We start from the raw sequence: 21,973 nt of genomic DNA, 5'->3' as shown, positions 1-21,973 counted from the left end.
TAATTAATTTTAATTAATCAATTATAATTCTAAAGTTAGGCTATGTCTACTTTATGAATTTTCACTAAGCAAGGGCAAAATTGTAAAGAAAAGAGATTCTAGGTTTATTTATTAATTAAGAGACTTGATATGTCTAATTATATTAAATGAAAATATTATTTGATAATTAATTTGTAGTTATTAAATAATTAGAATGGGCATTTAAATGGTTGAATTTGAAAATTGGCGTTTTTGAGAAAATGAGATGCAAAAATGATAAAACAGCAAAATTGCATAAGTGAGGCCCATTATCTAAAGCCCATGGCCGGCCACTCTTATAGGCTTTTATCATTTATTTTTTCATTATTTTAATGCTAAATAATTTTAACTTAAACCTAGGTGGTTACCTATAAATAGATAGTGATGGCTCTCATTCACACTTAACTTTGTTAATTCTGTCAGATGAAATTTGAGCCTCCTATTCTTTTCTCTATAGGCTGAACCACTTCCCTTCTCTTTTCTTCTCTAAATTTCAAACCTTGAGTGATAGAGTAGTGCCCACACACATCAAGTGGTATCTCAATCATAGTGTGTAAGACTGTAGGAGATTCCAAACAACAAGAAGGAGAATCAGCATCAAAGGAAGGAGAGAAAGAGATCCAGGTTCAGATCTTGGTGATGCTCTGCTACAGAAAGGAATCAAGGGCTAGAGATCTGAACGGAAGGAGTCATTATATCCTGCTGCACCCAATGTAAGGTTTCCTAAACTTTATATGTGTTTATTTCATTGTTTTAGAATTCATATTAGGATGTTAATGAAACATACATGGTAGTAAATCTAGATCCTCGTAAAATAATTTCTAACAATTGATGTATACTTAGCTCCTCTTATTGATGATTTAAGTAAATTGTGGTATGACGGTGTTAATGCATATGATGCCTTTAGGAATGAAGCATTCAATCTTAGGGCCATGTTATTGTGGACCATCAATGATTTTCCTTCTTTCGGGAATCTTTCTGGCTACAGTGTGAAAGGTTATAATGCATGTCCTATCTGTGAAGAGAAAACATGCTCTCGCTATTTAACACATTCGAGAAAAATTTGTTATATGAGACATCGAAAGTTTTTGCCACCCGAACATGTATTTCGGACCTGGAAAAAGGCATTTGACGGTAAGAAAGAATTTGAAATGCCTCCCCCACCTTTAAGCGAAAGACAATTGGTAGAAAAATTGAATAAAATTCAATTCAATCTTGGAAAGCGAAAGTCAAAATCGAAGAAAAGAAAAGGAGGTAAGGGTGTCACAAATGAACCTCAGGGACCGTGGAAGAAAAAATCAATATTTTTTTAGCTTGAGTATTGGGAGCATTTGGTTTTACGTCACAATTTAGATGTGATGCATATTGAGAAAAATGTCTCAGATAGCTTAATTAATACCTTGTTTAATATTCCTGGTCGGAGTAAAGATGGAATTAAATCCCGTCTAGATTTGAAAGAGATGGGGATTATGTTGGGTGTTGTGCCCTAAATAAAATCCATTACAATCTGAATAGTTATCAATTTAGAATTTTGAAGTGATTTATGATTACATGTATGTTACATGTTTATGGTTTAATATATATACTTGATATATGCATAAAATCAGTTAAATCCAGAACATATAGTTATTCACAATTATAGTATTGTCAATATAGTGGAATGTGATTGTGATTATATGATTCAAAATATTTGGTCCCTGTTCAACAATGTTTTGGATTTACACTGATGTGATAATCAGCGATGAAGTATACTTACACTTGGAGTAAGTGTTATGTTCTTTCCAGGACATTGGTAAAGTATACTAGTTTCGAATGTGTGGAGTATACATTGGACTGGACCGATATTGAACTTAGATAAGATATTATAAACTTACCGTTGAATCTTTCCAAGTCAATATCAGAAGTTGATCTTAGATTAAGAGAATCTAAATCCTGATATGCTTAGGCTCAATCTCAGGAGTGCTATTCATGTTCTTTGATTTATTAGTTAAGCCTACTTTTCCAGGACATTGGTAAAGTATACTAGTTTCGAATGTATGGAGTATGCATTGGACTGGACCGATATGGAACTTAGATAAGATATAAACTTACCGTTGTATCTTTCCAAGTCAATATCAGAAGTTGATCTTAGATTAAGAGAATCTAAATCCTGATATGCTTAGGCTCAATCTCAGGAGTGCTATTCATGTTCTTTGATTTATTAGTTAAGCCTACTTTTGGGTCAGGGTGATACGTATATTTTGGGAACATGATAGCATAACTGAGTGGGAGTGCTGAACATAAATATGGAATCTATAGCTTCTACTGGTGTATAGAAGTAAAGTGATGATTCCCTTCAAGCTTAGTTAAATAGAAGTAAATGGATGAGCTCTTGTTTCAGTGACTATATATTAGATCACTAAAACATCATTTACAGGCAACTAAGTGTTCAAAGGGGCAAAATACATTGAGGGGTGTAAACGGTAAATTTGTCCCATCTCGATGTAAATCATCTATATAGAGGATCTTTTAATAACATTAAGATTATAACAATGGTTAAATGAGATAGCATATTGATATCGTGAAACATATAATATGCTCTATATAAGTCTGAGAGTGCAATTCCAAGTTCTAAGAGTGGATTCAACAAGGAATTAATAAGTTAGGGATTTACTTGGTAAATCGGTTCAACTTATTGGAAGCTCAGCATATAGATCCATGGTCCCCATTCTAGTTGAGACTATACTGTTTGTAAGACTCCATAATTGATTTATGATTAATCAATTATAATTCTAAAAGTTAGACTATGTCTAATTTGTGAATTCTCACAGTTTAAGGATGAAATTGTAAATAAAAGGGTTTCTAGGTTTAATTACTAATTAAGAGACTTTGGATGTCTAATTAATAATTATTTTAAATGACAATATTATTTAATAATCTATTTTAGTTATTAAATAATTAGTTTTGGCATTTAAATGATTAGAATTGGAAAAATAGCATTTTTGGAGAAATAGAAATAAAATTGAGGAAACTGCAAAATCCATGTGAGGCGGCCCATACACACCATGGCCGGCCACATGCTTGCTTGTTTCCCAATTATTATTTTCAATTTTAATTGCCATGTAATTGCTAATCAAAGCCTAGCAAAAATAGGAAAGTGGTGGATCACACTAAATAAGGCAGTTAATCAATTACACAGTAAAAGAGGAAACTGCTTATTTAGAAAGTTGTGCTCTCCCTCCTCCCTATATATAGCAGCCCTTGTTCTCTTCTCTTGTATGCATCATAACCTGCGAAAATAAGAGAGAAAAGAAGAGAGAAATTTCGAATTCCCTTGTGAGAGAGAAGTGCCCACACACATCACTCAATACCTCAATCATAGTTTGGAAGACTGTGAAGGATCACATCCAACTGAAGGACATTCGGGCTCAGATCTTGATTATACTCTGCTACAGACAGGAATCAAGGGTTAGAGATCTGAGTGGAAGGAGACACTTAATTCCGCTGCCATCACTGTAAGTTATTCTTAACTTTTATGTGTTTTTTTCATCGTTTTAGAAGTTCATATTTAGGTTGTTAAATCAACATACTTGTGAGTAGATCTAAGATCCTGGTAAAATATAATTCCAACAGATTAGAGGAAATTTACAACCAGAAATTGTTGGTAAACGAACTTTTTTACCACCGGCGTGTTATGCCCTGACTAAGGAAGAAAAACGACCTTTCTGTACATCATTGTCTCACGTTAAAGTACCCGAAGGGTATTCTTCAGATATCTCCAATTTGGTAGATATGGACAAATTAATTTTTTCTGGAGTGAAGTCTCACGATCATCATATACTGATGCAACATATTCTGCCGGTGAGTATCCGTTCTGTTTTACCTAAGAAAGTTCGCTATGCTATCACCAGGTTATGTTTATTCTTTAAATCTCTTTGTTGCAAAGTGGTAGATGTGTCAAAGTTAGAAAATCTCTGATTAGAAATTGTTGAAGTGTTGTGTTATTTAGAACAATTTTTTCCTCCATCCTTTTTTGACATAATGATCCACTTAACTGTTCATCTGGTGAGAGAGGTAAAAATGTGTGGGCCAGTGTATTTGAGATGGATGTACCCAATGGAACGGTACATGAAAATCCTAAAGGGTTATGTAAGAAACAGAAGCAGGCCAGAGGGTTCAATTGCTGAATCTTACATCGTTGAAGAGGCTGTAGAATTTTGTTCAGACTTCTTGTCAAATGTAGCAACTGTTGGGTCGTGTCTTCCTCGAATTGATAATGAAATTAGTAAAGGGGGTCGGGGTGTTTCTGTTTGCGACGTAAGTCGAGCTGATCGAGATGAAGCACACCGACTCGTTTTGCAAAATGTTGATGAGGTTCAACCGTACATTGAGTAAGTTTAATTTAATTTTTAATATTCAATTCAAATCAAAAGTGTACTAATAAGAATAATGTTTAACTACATCTTGAAGGAAACATTTTGATTGGATCAAGACTACTTATCCTAGTAAGTCGAGGAATCACAAATGGGTGCAAGATGAACATTATTGAAATTTTAGTACATGGTTGAAAGAAAAGGTATTATGCAATACCGAGTGATTTGAAATTGGTATTTTTTTCAAAATCATTTAATGTAACTACTAATTAATTTCATTTATGCTAGGTGATTGTGGAAATGAGTGACTCCCCGAACAATATATCTCAGTTGCTACTTTTGATATCGCATTTTCCTTCATCTACTGTAGTAAAGTATCAATCATACTACATAAATAGTACTCAATTTAACACGAAAGATCGTGATGCTTCTAGAAAAACACAAAATAGTGGTGTCATGATTGTTGCTAGTGCTATCCAAGTAGCTAGTTCAAAAGACAAAAACCCTATTGAATGTGATATGACCTTTTATGGTGTAATCAAAAAAATTTGGGAATTAGATTGCATTAGCTTTCGAATCCCCGTTTTTCTTTGTGATTGGGTGAGGAGTGATAATGGAGTTAAAGAAGATGAGTTTGGATTCAAGCTAGTGGACTTGAATCGAGTAGGAAACAAGTCTAATCGATTTATAATGGCATCCCAGGCAAAACAAGTATTTTATATGAGTGACCCACTAGATGGTCGCTGGTCAGTTGTTCTAACAACACAACCAAAAGATTATGATTACCAAGAGTCTGGTGGAGATTTATATCTCAATGATAAAACTTTTGAAATCAATCCACCACCAATTGATGTCGCCGTTCGGGTCGAAATCATTTCTTCTCGTGAAGACGGTGAAGGATTATGGATTGAGTAAACTATCAATCTATAAATATTGGTGTGTTTTGTTTTATATTATTTTATATTTTTTTGCGCCTAATCTAAATTTCTATGTTACTTTTATATATTATTATTTTGCTTTAATATGTAGGTACATTGACTATGGATGACCCCGATGACTATGATGATGATTTTGCCCTTTGGGGACAATCCATTGGTGGTGAATCTGAATCTGATCCAGCTGCACCAGAACCGGAACCTGACCCTGATTCACAACCAAAGAAGAAAAATGGTAGGGGGGCATATAACGGTCTGAAGCATATAAAGAATATGAGTGAAGGAATACTTCTCGAAGTCGAGTACAACCAATGGGGCCAGTGCATTGGGGACACTGCAAATGAACTGGTTAGCCAGATTAGCTTGTATGCAAGACGAAATCTTCCACTGGCATACAATGATTGGAGAAAAGTTCCAATGGAATTTAAAAATCTATTATAGGAGTACGTCAAGGTAATGCTAATAGCTAAGATTAATTTGCTTATGTAGTTGAATATTTAATGTCATTCTAACTATTATTGCTAATTCTTGCAGTCAATGTTCAAGTTAGGCTCAGAAGCTAAGCATTCTACCTTAAAAACTGCTGGACGAAGATGGAAAGACTGGAAAGCATTCCTAACAAGAAACCTAATTTTAAAATACAAAGATAAAGTTCCAGCAATGCTCGATCGTCCTCCAGATGCTTATGCTTCATTTTACAAGCCCAAAGACTGGAAAGAATTTGTCGCCAAAAGATGTAGTCCTGAATGGGCAAAAAAAGAGAAAGAAAATGCAAGATATCAGGAGTCAAAATACATACAATCACCATGCGGGCCGAGGTGGTGTTAAGAAAGTTGAAGAAAAGTTGGAGAAAGAGTTGGGCCACCAGCTGACTATATATGACAGGGCAGACTTGTGGATTAGAATACACAAGAACAAAAACGGCGAGCTCCATGACCCTGCTTAGGAGGTTGCTGACCGAATTGTAAGTTCCATTTATCATATATGTGCTTGATCAAATCCTTAAACACTTTTATGTTGTTCAAATTCTTACAAATTTTACTTTCTTGAATGTAGGCTGATATACGAAAGCAAGTTGAGGAGGGGACAATATTAGTAGAAGGCTCAAAAGACATACTCACTCTAGCCTTGGGAACAGAAGAGCATGGAGGACGTGTTAGAGGAACGGGGGGTGGTGTCACACAGACACAGTTTTTCAAAACCCCACGTCCTGAAAGAAAGAGAGTCGATGACAATGATCGTATGAGTGAGGTGGAGAAGCGACTTGAAGAGTCAGAGGAACATCGTCATAGACAAGACGAATTATTAAATAAACTCCTCCAAATAGTCCAAAGCCAAAGTGATGTTGCGGGCACCTCACTTGCATCTGGTTCAGGTGTTGGGGGAGCATCCAACGAACCAACTTTTTGTTGGGTTTTATGCCCTAAATAAAACTCCATTTCAATGTAATCTATTTTATTCAACATCAATAAAGAAACAAAAGTATTTTTCATTCATTTGTGTATGTTTTGGTTCACCTTATCAATTGCTTGTCTATTTGATTTATAAATTCATCTGAAACCCTTTTCACATACTTGATCCTGTTTATTGTGTTGTCAACACTTTGGAAAGTAAACATGACTATGTGAATAAAGTTTCCTAGATTTATCAGACACAGGGTTTTACTGATATGATAATCTACAACAAGAGTTTACTTGCATTTGGAGAAATGCTATGTTCTTTCCAGAACATTGGTTAAAGTAAAGCTCAGGTTGGATGGATGGAGTATGCTTCGGAAGGGACCGATATTGAACTTTGACTTAGATTTATTAAACTTACCGTAATATCTATTCAAGTCAATATCGCCTAGTTGATCCTAGATCAAATGATCTTAATCCTGTTATGATTAGGCTCAATCTCATGAGGCTATTCGTGTTCTTTGATTTGTTAGTTAAGCCTACTTTTAGGTCAGGGTGATACGTATATTTTGGGAACACGGTAGTGCAATTGAGTGGGAGCGCTAACATAAACATGGAATCTATAGCTTCTATCTGGCGAATAGTAAGCAAAGGATGATCTCTTTCGAGCTTGACCAAACGAAAATAAATGGTGGAGTACTCATTTCACATAAGCTGAAATATCATTTATACGGGGTCAAGTGTTTTAAGGATAAAATACATAGTAGGGTGTAACGGTAATCTAATCCCTTTACAGTGTAGATCATTCATATAGAGGATCATTGATCAAATTAGGATTATAACAATGGATAACTAATGATGTGTCTATATGGTGGAACATATAGAGCATTCTATATACTGAGAGTGCAATTCTAAGTTCTATGCGTGGATTCAACGAAGAATTAATAAGTTAGTGAATTTAAGTAATAAATTCTTGATCTACTTATTGGAAGCTTGGTTATATAGACCCATGGTCCTCCCACTAGTTGAGATAATATTGCTTGTAAGACTCATATAATTGGTTTTGATTAATCAATCATAATTCTCAAATTAGACTATGTCTATTTGTGAATTTTTCACTGAGTAAGGGCAAAATTGTAAAGAAAGAGTTTTAGGGGCATATTCGTTAATTATGATACTTTGTATGGTTCAATTAATAAATATGATAAATGACAATATTATTTAATAATTATTTATAGTTATTAAATAGTTAGAATTGGCATTTAAATGGTTGACTTAGAAAATTGGGGTTTTTGAGAAAATCAGATGCAAAAGTGATAAAACTGCAAAATTGCAAAAAGTGAGGCCCAAATCCATACTGCCATGGCCGGCCACTTTTATAAGAATTATCCTCTGATATTTTCATTATTTTAATGCCAAATAATTCAAACTTAATCCTGGTGGAATGCTATAAATAGATAGTGAAGGCTTCAGGAAAATTACACACTTTTCATTCAGAAAAACCTGAGCCTCTCTCTCTATACCTTGGCCGACCACTCCCTCTCTCTCTTCTTCCTTAAGATTTCGAAACACTTAGTGATTAGAGTAGTGCCCACACACAGCAAGTGATACCTCAATCATAGTGAGGAAGATTGTGAAGAAAGAATTTCAGCAAGAAGGAGTTTCAGCACTAAAGAATCAGAGAAAGAGATCCAGGTTCAGATCTTGATAATACTCTGGGACAGAAAGGATACAAGGGTTAGAGATCTGAACGGAAGGAGTCATATTATTCCGCTACACCCAATGTAAGGTTTACTAAACTTTATATGTGTTTATTTCATCGTTTTAGAAAGTTCATATTTAGGGTGTTAATCAACATACTTGTGAATAGATCTAAGATCCTAGTAAAATAATATCCAACACTTTTGCTGTTGTTACCTCAGTTCTAGGAGCAACACCTACTGCCAGGGCCTCTGCTCCACCAACTGTCAGGGCCCCTACTCCACCAACTGTCAGGGCCTCTGCTCCACCAGCTCCCAAGGCCTTTGCTCCACCAGCTCCCAAGGCCTCTGTTCCAACACCTCCACTTGTCGCTCCACCAGCACCATCTCCTGTTACTTCTGATAATGTATTATTTACTTGCTTTTTAAAATAATTTTCATTATGCATGTTTAATTTTTATATCATATTATTTAAGTTCTTTTTAAAATAAATTTTGTCTGTCTCTTGTTTTGTTTGCAAATGAAGAGATTGAGGTGTGATATGTACCTGATTGATCCCAAAGAAAAAGATCCGCCCTTAGTTGCATCAGGTTATGTCAAACTTGAAAAGGCAGACAAAGAAGACAATATTATAATACATGGAGTAAAAAAGAAGTTTGATGATTTTAAACGTGTCTTTATTGAGAAGGTGGTTGAAGAAAATGCCATTCTACCATGCCCTATAGAACATGAAGGCTTCGACACAGTTGGTTTAGCTGTAAACAATTTTGTAGCTTGGCCAAAGAACCTAATCAACATACATCCAGATGATTTAGCAAAGGTACATCATTTTTTTCCTTTTCAAGTATATTTTCTTGAATAATGAGTAGGTTGAACTCAAATAGTTATTTGGTGATACTTTCTTTTTAAAGAAGCTAATGATAGTGTCTAGTGGGATGGGAATGCATTATTGGTGAAGATTTTGTGGCCATGATCTATTCAAAGCTAGTTTTGTCAGTATTTTAAGGCTTTAACCTCAGGAGAAAACAAATCTATTATGATTTATGACTTTATGTTTTCTAAACTCTTGGATGCTAATAATTTCTTACAAAAACCTTAAAATTGCATCTTAGGTTGTCAATATTATTATATTTTGAAATTGTAATTAATTGTTTGATATTGATGAAAGGAAAGAAGAAAGTTTCAAGAGATCATTTGGCTCCACCGACTCAGCCACCGATAAACCCAAAGGGGCCTAATAAACAGTCTGTCAAACGGTACATTTCGCCTGCAAAGACACAATTATTGTCTGGACTTTCAAAGATTGTGAAGAATTGGCTTGCTAAGAAATCAAAGAGATACTATATTAAACCGGAAGTGTTCGGAGGAGAAGGCCAAGAGTGTTGGATCAGCACTGACGAGGTGGAAGATGTGTGCGAGCTCTATAAGATTGGAAATATTGTTATGTCTCTTTGATGCAGGTATAATAGTTAATAACTAAGTTAATATCTAAGTTAAAAATTATATATACAACTGTTTATTAATAATTTGTTTTAATTTAGTTATTTGCAAGAACACACATTTAATCTTGGTGGGTTGAGGAATACATATGCATTTAATAATCCTGCTTCGGTGTCAACTGAAGCTGGTAAACTCAAACAACGTTTAGAGAATCTATGTCAGCGAATAATGGGTATGCAACCTGAACAATGGTTGATATGTCCGTGGAATTCAGAGTAAGTATGTTTTTATATTAATAAATGTAACAAACTAATGGATCGATTAGTGAGTTGACTGAATTAACATGTTTTGTTCTGTAGTGATCACTGGTTGACAATTATGATTCATGCCAATACTCAAAGTGTTGCATATCTTAACTCGACGAATGACTTTATCCGATCTGATATTATGAAATGTATCCAAAAGTAAGTTATAATTTTTTAAATTTAGATTATGTTACAAATCAATTCATTAATTAATTTCTTTTTTGTTTAGTGTTGTGGACATGTACAGGATCGAAAAAAATATACGAAACAAGGGTCCAGTAAAAATCAACCAATACACGTGTCGACAGCAGCCGGATGGAGTACAATGTGGTTATTATGTTATGAAGATTATCCAGAGTTTCATGACAATTGTTAATCCTACAAGTTTTTTAAAAAATCATGTAAACATGAATAACTACTCTTCTTTATTTAGTTTGTATTTTAATTATATATACTTTTAATATAATGATTAATGTTTTTTTTTATCTTTTGTTTTACAGTTCAAGTTAGATGCTCCCTATAGTAACGAGGAGATCAATGCCGTACGGGATGAGTGGGCCGAATTTGTGAAGCCTTTGATTATAGATTAAGTACTTAAGGTTACTACACTTTTGTTATAATACATGAGTAACAAGTTTTATGATTATTGTTATCTTTTGCATATATTATTAGTTTATATTTAGTTTACGATATACATGGAATTTAAGTTTTAGAATCGATTTTATTAACAATTTTGGTATTGTGTGATTAGTTAATAGAATCGATTACTAATTTTATATAAGTTTTCGAAATGTTATTTTAATTTTTTTTTTTTGTATTATGTATTTACTATTATATAGAGTTATTCTAAAATTTGATAATGCAGGTGGGGAAAATTGCATGAAAAATTTGTAATTTTCCCTTACTTATATTTGTGCTTCATTTTATAAGTGACGTAATAGGTAAAAAAAAAAGTATTTTCGTAATAAATATGGCATTTTTAAACCGACGGAATAAGTTTTTTGTGACAGTTTTAAAATGCCATGAAACATTTAGCGTCATTTTTTAACGACGCTTAAAATAAAATAGAAAAGTAATTATTTAGCGTCAGTTTATAAATGTCAAAAATTGTTTTTTTGCGTCGTTTGGAAAATGACGCTAATAAAAACTATTTGCGACTACGGTATATACGTCAGTTTAGAAAACTGACGTAAATTCTTTAAGTGTCACTTAAAAACAGACGTGAATAGTAAATTTTGTAGTAGTGAAAGGTGATATGCCCACGAATCATTGCTGGTACAAAATGTCACCGATAAAACTATGTCAATGAGCTACTCTTACTTACTCCGGCGAGCTTAGTCACTGGCACAACAACTTTTTCTTGTAATGCGACAATGACAACTTGATAAATAACTTAAGCAAACCTGTAATAGGCCCTAAACTCAAAATACCCAAACGACTAATTGTTTTTAGAAAAATGGGGTTCCCTACTGGGTCAAACGGTTAACCGTTTCCTACAACACAAACGGATAACTTTAACTTTTAGTTTTTACACCAAAACCAACCCAAAGTTCTTCCAAACCTATTGAAACCTTCCAGATTAGTTTAACAGCATACAGTACTACAAAATAGACTTTTTCCAACAATTAAAGAGGGTCAATTATGAAAACTATTGAAAAAAGTAAGCGAATTTTTTTCTTCCCAATGGCTTACTATTAGAAAAAACCAATGCTAACAGTGGAGAACCATAGACAATATTAAATGATTTTTTCTTTAAAAAATAGTGAATCCCAACAGTTTATACTTGTTAGTTATATATTGTTGGATATAGTTAGTATTCCGTACAATTATTAAATATTGGAAAGATTCTTTTCAGCCTATAAAGAGTAAATATTTATTATTATTATTATTATTATATTATTTCTCTCTCACTTATATATTTTATTTTTTTTATTATTATATAAAATAAAAAACCCTAAAAATCTCTTTCTCTTTCCATCTTATTCACATTTATTTTCTAACCCTAACAAATAACATGCTGCCTCCCTCTCTTCTCATTTATCATTCTAACTCAAGACTATATTGTGAAAGAGCCTCAAAGTACTTAGATCAGAGCATGAAGCTGCAAAGGATTTTACGGTGGAATAGTCTTGACCACGGGCTTTCGAGGGAGTTGAACCCTGTCGTTGGGTGTGGCTCCATTATCGATAGGCAGAAGAAGCCACCGGACAAGGCTCGTTCGATATGAGCCGAGAGAAAAAGAGACAAGGAGAGAGGGGGTGAGGTCGAGATTAGAAGGTTGGGGTTAAGCTTTTTGGGGTTTGTTTGGGCTAGAGAGAACTAGAGGTCGCTACCGTGTAGAGAACAAAGGAGAGAGAGATTTGAGGGGGAAGGGATGGGAAAGAGGCGAGACTAGTTTTTGGCTTGGATGGCCGAAGGAAGGCCATCGCTGGGCCTGGTGTGGGTTGCCATCAAGGGGAGTGAAGTCGAGGCTCATTTTTGGCTTGGACGGTCGGAGAAAGGCTATCGACGGGCCTGGTTAGGGTTGCCATCAAGGAGAGGCTCGTTTTTGGCTTGAAGGCCATCGCCAGGCGTACAAATTCACTTAAGTTTTTTTAATCAGTTTCACTTAGGTTGTAATATTGATATTTAGTATTTATTTTTTATATAAAATTTATTTTGCATTTGTAGTATTTTTTTTTTTTTGAATTGTATCTCTTCTGAAATTTGAAAATATTTAATTTTATTTATTTTAATTAATATTATTTATTTTTTGATGAAAATTAATATTATTATATATATTTATTATTAAAAAAATATATAAACAAGTAATTCAATTTCATCTACATAATATTTTTGTCAACAGTTATAAATAATCATTTAAAGAAACTTTTACTCCAACATTTGTAAATCGTCATTTAAAGTGACTTTTTTCCAACAGTTATAAAACATCTTTTAAAATTTTGTATTTTTATGACGTCCACATAGCCAACGATATACGGAACTGTTAGGAAATAGTATAAAAGACAGTTATAAACTGATAGAAAAAGCCACTTTTGTAATAGTTAAACATACATCATCACTCAAAACACAAAAATGCATCAATATTAGTGACTCACCATTATTGAGTGAGTTTCTGAGTAAACTACCCCACTCTTAACACAACAGACCTAAAATCATTAAATTAAAGCTTAAACAACCCTAATTAACATCTAAAAACAAGCTCTAACAAAGTAAGCATACATAGAACAGAATTTATCAAAAACCCTCTTCAAAACCTAACTTTGAAACCGTAAAACCTTCAAGAGTACCAAGAAAAGTTTATCTCAAGTTGGATAACTCCTAGGACTGAAAAAATTGACAAGAAATGAAGAATTTGAGCTGAGTTTTTCCTTGTATTTTGCTGGTTTCCTTGAGCCAAACAGGAGAGAGAGAGAGAGAGAGAGAGAGAGAGAGAGAGAGAGAGAGAGAGAGAGAGAGAGAGAGAGAGAGAGAGAGAGAGAGAGAGAGAGAGAGAGAGGTGATAGGTTTGTGCTAAATTTTATTATTTTTTGATTTTAATTCTTAATTATCTGACCAAATAAAACTAATTTAACAAATCTAATAACTCAGCTAGTATTTTCTAGGTTATCAAATAAAACAAAACAATAAAACTTAGCAAAAGACTATTTTACCCTCAATCAACCACTTAATCTAGCTTATAATTTAGGGGTACTTTGGTTAATGCTAACTACCCCAATTAATCTGACACTACGAGAATACTAAATAAATCGGTACAATTCTAATAAAACTCATTCTATTATCGTCGTGATATCCTTGGTCAAACCATCGAGTTTCTATGGTCGCCGAACCCAAAAATATTTTATTTTAAAAATAGTATATATAATACCCACATGTTCTAATAAAATCTCCATAATTAATAATTACGTTCAATTATTCATTTACTCAAAAATCTCGAATTATCTCATAATTGGCTTAAGTAAGATTATAATGTTACTCTAATATTCATATAATTACATATTTAATAAAATATGTCAAATTACATATAGTAACATTTTTCAGGATATTACATATATTTATTGTATTTCCAAAGGATTTTTAAGGTAAAGAACTATTTAGTAGCATCGACTCGTGAAGTAAGGCTAGTTAACGCCCTAACCACGTCAAAACTATTTGCGTCTTTTTATTTTTTTCTCGTTTAATTGTTTATTTCTTAAGTTCTGATTATTTATAATTAGTTTTTCAAAAATTTCAATAAACAATTATAAATAAATCATTTTTTTATTTTTTATTTGTTTCAATTAATTAATTTATAATTTCAAATTCATCTCATCTATAATGTATAATAGTAAATATTAATTTATTAATATATATTCTATAGTCTAAAAAAAGTGCAAGTGAGTTTAGATGATATTTTTATTATTTTTTATTTTAAAATAATTGTAGAGTTTTATATTTTGTCTCAATAAAAAATGTTATATGATTTATTTTATTTTGAAAAAAATCTCACATAATTAAAGTGTATGTCTTTTATATCTTACCTTATATAAAATGGCTATGTAACGGTTTTTGTTGTGTCCTTTTAACAGTTTGTTATCTATTTAACATAATATACTCAAAAACAAGTTAACTTTAACAGACATTTATTCATACACAACTGAAAAGAAACCATTTACGATAATTATACAAAACGACATAATTATTCGGAATCGGAAGATACCTATTCACAGAATCACTCATTCATTTACACATGTTATACATGAAAAATTAAACATTTTTGCAACAATTATACAAATCAAAAACTTTGTGTGCTACCGCCTTCCAAATTAATTTCCACTCATTCTTGAAGCCTTATAATCTGATAAAATCTGCAAAGTTCTCGCTGCAATCTGTAAAGGTATTTTTTTTACGCTTCATTATTGTAAATTTAATACCAATAAATTTATAGAGAAAACTTAATAAATTTAATAGCAGATTGAAAGAAGGAAATTGAAAGAAATTTTATTTTATATATGTATATTATATATTTGATTTATATATACATTATATATAAGGTAACAGAACTACAAACCTGGAATTATCTTTGATTATTTTCATTACTGGACTATGATAAGATTAGTCCTCTTGCTCTGCTTCCCCTCCCTTTCTCTATGGCCTTCCCTTCAATCATTTTTTTAAAGCAAAAAGAATCGACTTTTGAAGAAAATCGATAGATAAAGAGGAGTCTTCTTCCTCTGCCATTCTCTATACCTTTCCTTCAATCTTTGATTTCCTATAAAAAAAATGGCTTCTATGTAACAGAAAAAAAACATAGAACCATACAAAGCGTATACCTGTGAGATTTAGTGTGAATGGCCAAACATTCTCCACCCACGAACACTAACGGCGCCACCATTACCACCATCGACCATAATAAAATTACTCAACCATAAAAATTCTAGCTTCTCCCATAAGAAGAGAGGAGAAGAAGATTTCATAATTAGGAATTTTTTAGAGAAAATAATGGCTGCCCTAAGTGATATTATAATTAGATGGAAAATTACTTAGGGCTTGCCATTTAGGGCTTCTCTTTTCTTGGGGTAGCTGCGGTAGGAAGAAGAAGAAGAGAAGTTGACATCTTGAGCGAACCCTAACCCTAGAAACCATTGTAGAGGTGCGACTGTAAGGTTGAAGAAAAAGAAAGAAACTTTGAGGAAGGAGAAGAAGTTTGGAAAAATTTGAATGAGGGAAGTTGAGATGAACGGATGAAGTAGTTATTAGTGTTTTGGAAATTTACCTTTTATAGTAGGGTTATGGCATTAGGGTTTCTTTGTTTGTTTGTGTATTGGGCTGATCTCATCTCTTGTTGGGCTGAACTAATTGATAGAAAGAATCTTAGTTTGACCCTTTTTGACTATGCAACTTGGACCTCGTGTAGAAAAAATATATATAGTAATTATAACTCTATACAGATATGATACACATGGTAATCATAATAATAATAAAAATTATACAGTAAGCACCTGCTGTATTAGTCAAATATAGTCATATATCATAATTAATAAATATTTGTATGTATTTTAGGATAGTCTTTAGCTAAATAATTAATGATTTATTTTTATGTAGATATCTCTTTTTATATAAAAAAAGATGTAAATTCTATTCCTCTTATAACTGATAATATAATGCAATAAAAATGGCCAAAAAAGATAATAGGGTTTGGACCTCGTGTAGGAGCAGCTGAGCCAAACTATCAAAAACAATTTGTATTAATTTGTTTATAGGTTTAACCTTTAATTTAATTGATACACTTAATTATGATGTTATTCATTTTAATTATATTATAATATACTATTTTATTTAACTGTTATTTGTTGATATTTTATAATTCATTAATTATTCTTTACAACATTGATAAATACAGCTACAAATTAAAAAGCATACATGGCTAATGATGAGGATTGGTTTCTATTTACGGATAATGCCGGCATTGTAATTTCTTACCTTAATGCTTATTTAGTTGGAGAAAATGATAAGTGTTTAGATGAAAATTGTCCCGTATGCTTAGAAGAATTTAAAATAGGCACAAATGGTGCAAAAATGCCTACATGTATGCATTTATTTCATGTAGATTGTATTGCTAATTTTTAAATGTACCATTTTTATTGTATGCCTAATTAATTAATAAGTGTGATTCTATTAGTTTACTAAATTGTTATTCATCATTTTAATGGAATTTTCGGATTTCAACTTTATTAATTACTATTCAGATCAAAAATAAAAATTTTACTAATTACTACATGCATGGTGTAACCATTCATTTATCTTAGTAAACAAAACAAATGATAAGAACAGGGAAACGAAATAAGAAAGAAAAACTAACAAATGCATAATAATCATAGTATACTTTTATAAGTATAAATTGGTACTATATTATTTCACATATATATGATTCAATTGATATATATTATAATATAAAATAAATTTTATAAATTATATTATTATTAAATTTTTATGTTTCTAACACTATAGTTAATAAATCTTAAAAAATACAGAATTAACCAATATGGAGACTACAATCAACAATATCAATCCAACAACAAGTAACTGGAAAGCAAAGATGATCGTTGGTTATAAGTCCTTAGTGCATACAAGTCCATACAAACATAAAAAATATCAAAAGTTAACTCTTATTGATACAAAGGTAAATTAAATTATTTAATACTGTTTTGAACATTAAATATTATTTTTAAAATTTCATATATTTAATTGAAATTGAATACTTACTTTAACACAGGGAAATAAAATAGAAGCTACAATTTTTGAATCTGATATCGACAATTGGAGAGATACATTAAATATGTATTAATGGTATTACATCAGTAATGCACGTGTTACTAAAGCACATGACCATTTTAAATATAAAGATTATCCATATCAATAGATAATCACCTGTACAATAAAAATAGAAGAATTGACAAAAAAAATGAAGACAAAAACCAACAACCAGAGTACAAAATAGTCAACTTTAATGACTTAGACCCCTACATATCTTCTAAAGAAGACATTGGTAATTATATATTAATATACTTAATATATTTTATTTTTATGAAATTTTTTTATTAAATCTAAACAAAATTAATAATCAAAATGCAGATATATTAGCCGTTGCAATACAAGTCAAGGAACCAAAAGATGTAACAATAACCTATGGAATAAAAAGAATACAAGAAATATACTTGATTGATAAGAGGTAAAAAATAAACTTAACTAAACTAAATTTAAATTCCTATTAAAATAAATTAAATTTCTAAATTATATTATATAAACTTAACAAATATTTATAATGTTTAGTTTCAAGCCAATTTGTTTAACCATGTGGGGTCGCTTTGTCAATGATGAAGCCCAAAAAATATCGGACATGATTGAAGAAAAACCAATCATACTTGCAACAAATATATCTGTAAAACCATTCAAAGGTAATTACTACAATTATATATATATATATATTTATACCACAGGAAAATCACAAGCACAGCATGTGCAATAGATTTATATTTATATATAATTACTTTTATATTTAAGTTATAAAATATGTAACTGTAAAATTTATAAAAAAAAATTAATATAGTATAATAAAAAGAAAGAAATATAAATTTTCGAAATAAGTTTTAGAGTATTAATTTCACTATATATTATATCAAAGATTTTTATATATATTTAATGAAATTTATAAATATATATTAATAATTAGTAATACACTAATAACATTAATTTATATAGAAATTTTAATTTATTGGGTAGATTTTATAGATAATGGGTGACTATTCAATGGTTACATTTTTATTGTAACCATATGATTACATTTTTCTTTAACCTGTAATAGCAGGTTACCAATAGGTAGACTTTCTTTTTTTAGATTTAATTAATTATAATTAACTATTTTCTTAAAATAATTAATTAAATAGACATTCCTTTTTTAGAATTATTTAATTATAATTAACTATTTTCTTAAAATAATTAATTAAATATTTAACAAGACCTCTTTTAGCAATTAATATTTATATTTAAATCCTTACTTGAATTATTTTAATAATTAAGCCATTTAATTATAATATTTACAATAAAATTTATTTTTTTACAAAAATTAAACTTCTTTTGACACAAATTAAAATTCTCTTCTTATAATAAATTTTTAATTAATTATTTATTTTTAAATTATATTTAATTATTTTGTTACAATTATATGAACTAAGTATGAGGCCTCAAGCTAATCAATCGATAACAAGTGCAGCCATTTTTTTTTTAAAAAAATCCTTCAACTTATTTCATCTTTTACTTTTTAAATATTTAAATAAAAAAATTAAATAATTAAGTGTAATAATTTAAAATTAAGATTACAAGAATAATAAAATTTAAATTATGAAATTATATGTGTATAATTTTAAATTATAAAAAGTTTTGTTATAAAATTCTAAATAATTTAAGTATAAAAAAATAAATTGCTAAAAGATCCTTATATAGTAATAAATTGCAAAAAATTAATTAATAATTATAAATAATTTAATTTTAAAATATAATTAATCTTAATTAAAGTTTTATAAGGAAATAAATGATTAGGTTACTTTCAGGTTACAAGTTATTTATAATTTATTTTTATTTAATTTCCAAATTAATCACAACCATTTAATAGTAATCCAATGGCTTAAAAAAAATGTAACCATGATGGTTACAATAAAAATGTAACCATTGAAACCTCTTCCTATAGATAATAATTTATTCGTTCATTGTTTTAATTTTATATGATGCTTAACTTTGTCAACGACAAAAATGACTAACGTCATAATCAATCCACGACTACAACAAGCAACAACAATGAAAAAATGGTAAATTATCAAAAAAAACTAAATTCATTATATTATCGAATAAACCACTAATAAAAACTTACAACATATAATTACTTATAACAATATATTATTATAACATTTTTCAGGGTAGAGAAGAATAAATTAAAAATAAAAAATATAATTGCAAAAAGTTGTACGTATCCATCAGCCTCTTCATCATCAGTTGGAATTAGAGAAATTATAAAGATCGGAAATATCCAATATTTAATGATAGCATTACAACCAACAAATGTAAAATTTACTTTCCATATATTAATAATTATATCTAAAAATATTGCTAACAATTTTATATAATCTAATTATTTAGATTGCAAAATTCTGGATACAAGGAAAAGTTGTTATTACAAATTTATCACAATCATTCTACTACATGTCGTGTCCTGGATGTAACAAAGGAGCTCAAAAAAACTACAATGAAAGATTTCTTTGTTTATGTGGATATGAATCAACAGCTACACTACGGTACCTATCTAATCTAATAAATATAAATGTCAAACATATATTTAAAATAGAATATTAACATATATATAAATTATACTATATTTGCAGTGCAAGAATACATGCTCAAATAAATGATGATACTGGAAGCGTATCTGTAATTATGTTTGGTCATGAAGCAGAACAAGTTTTGGGTTGTTATGCAACAAAAATAATAGAATATTCTGAAGAGGTATAGTTTCAATTTACACATATTTATTTCTTTATATACTAAAAAAATAATAAATAAAAACTAATACCAACTTTTATAATCTATTTCTCAGGAAAAGAATAAATATATTGAAAATGTTATAAACGAATTGAAAACTAAGTATTGGATACTACAAATTTATGTTGACCAAGAGAAGATGAAGACTCAAAGATACAAAAATTTTAATGTATACTCAATTGAAGAAGCAAAACAAGAAGAAGTTGCTAATTCTTCATCTTAAATTATAAATAACATAAAACTAATATTTTATGAATTAGATATCTAATGTAATATTTTAAAATATTTAAACATCTTATGTAAAAAAAAAATAGAACTTAAAATTTATGAATATGTAAAATAATATAATATGTAAATATGTAATGAAACACAACGTGCTTTGCACGTAGTTGCCGCCTAGTATATATATATATATATAATGGATAATTACTCAATGGTTACATTTTTATTGTAACCATGATGGTTACATTTTTGTTGACCTATAATAGCAGGTTAGCAATATGTAAAAATTTCTTTTTTAAAATTAAATTAACTATTTCTTAAAATAATTAATTTTTAATTTGAATATTTAATAAGACCCTTTTTAGCAATTAATATTAATAAATTTATTTTTATATTTGAGTCTCTATTATATTTTTTTTAACAGTTAAGATATTTAATTATAATATTTACAATAAAACTCTATTATTTTATAAAATTTAAACTTTCACCCCTTCTAAAATATATTTTTGAATAATTAATCACAAATTCTAAGAATAGTGTGAAATACTAGAATATGAGAATTCATGATTTATACATCATATCTAAATTCTTATTTCATCTCTATATCTTCAAGTTACATGTTTTAGACAGAACTTGAAAAAAAACTAACAACTTTATATATGTATATTTTTATCATTAACATATATTCGAGATCAATAATCAGTAAATGATGTTCTAACTTTGTTGACGATACCTAGTCAAAATTAATAATTAATAATAATCAATAACATCGGTTTTTAAGTTTATCAAGAACACATGTTCAAGATCTATAACCAATAACAATTAATAACTTTTAAATTTTTAATAATGCATGTTTAAGATCAATAACCAATACTAATTATTAACTTTCAAACTATTTCAATAACACGTATTCAAGATCAATAACCGATGACAGCTAGTAACTTTCAAACCTTTCAATAATATATATTCAAGACCAATAACCAATAACGATCAATAACGTTTAAACTTTTGCAATTTTTTATTTTTTTATGATTCCACTCTCATCAATTGATACATATATAATATATTAATTTAGAACTGCAAAAAAGGAAGGATAAAGTGACTTTCTTTGAGAAAGAAAAGTTACATGGCAGAGGGTGGAATGAAGTACAGATGTGTCGAGTGCGGCAAAAAAAATTATCTTTAATTTTATAATTGCTATTAGATTTTAATTTTTTTTAAAAAAAAAAATAAATCACTTGAACCAATCTTGGACTAGCACACTTATTTGGCACTTAAAGTATTAATAATAAGATTGAGTGTAGAATTACATTTAATTAGAGGTTATTCTTACTATTTTTTAAAATTAAGGTTATGGGTGTAATATTTTAAATTATAAGAGGATTTATTATAAATATTTTAATAATTTAAATCCAAAAAATTAATTTCTAAAAGATTCTTATTTAGTAACAAATTGTAAAAAATTAATTAATAATTATTGGTAATTTAATTTTAAAAATAATTAATTTTAATTAAAATTTTATAAGGAAATAA

At 29.8% G+C, this 21,973-nt stretch overlaps 2 long non-coding RNA genes across 2 annotated transcripts; one reads left to right on the top strand and one right to left on the bottom strand.

Annotated features, from left to right (window-relative positions):
• The first annotated feature begins 9,987 nt into the window (after window positions 1–9,987).
• Window positions 9,988–10,949, top strand: LOC133032518 (uncharacterized). The gene is made up of 2 exons (XR_009685148.1): window positions 9,988–10,306; window positions 10,377–10,949. It is a non-coding gene; the product is annotated as an uncharacterized LOC133032518 (long non-coding RNA).
• A 3,726-nt stretch (window positions 10,950–14,675) lies between these two features.
• LOC133031893 (uncharacterized) lies at window positions 14,676–16,022 on the bottom strand. The gene is made up of 3 exons (XR_009684940.1): window positions 15,460–16,022; window positions 15,198–15,398; window positions 14,676–15,015 (listed from the first exon to the last, which is right to left on the bottom strand). It is a non-coding gene; the product is annotated as an uncharacterized LOC133031893 (long non-coding RNA).
• Window positions 16,023–21,973: the final 5,951 nt, after the last annotated feature.

This window comes from Cannabis sativa, chromosome X (genome assembly GCF_029168945.1).
Source record: "Cannabis sativa cultivar Pink pepper isolate KNU-18-1 chromosome X, ASM2916894v1, whole genome shotgun sequence".
NCBI lineage: Eukaryota > Viridiplantae > Streptophyta > Magnoliopsida > Rosales > Cannabaceae > Cannabis > Cannabis sativa.
Note: the sequence above shows the minus strand (reverse complement) of the source record. Positions and strands in the feature narration are given on the sequence as shown.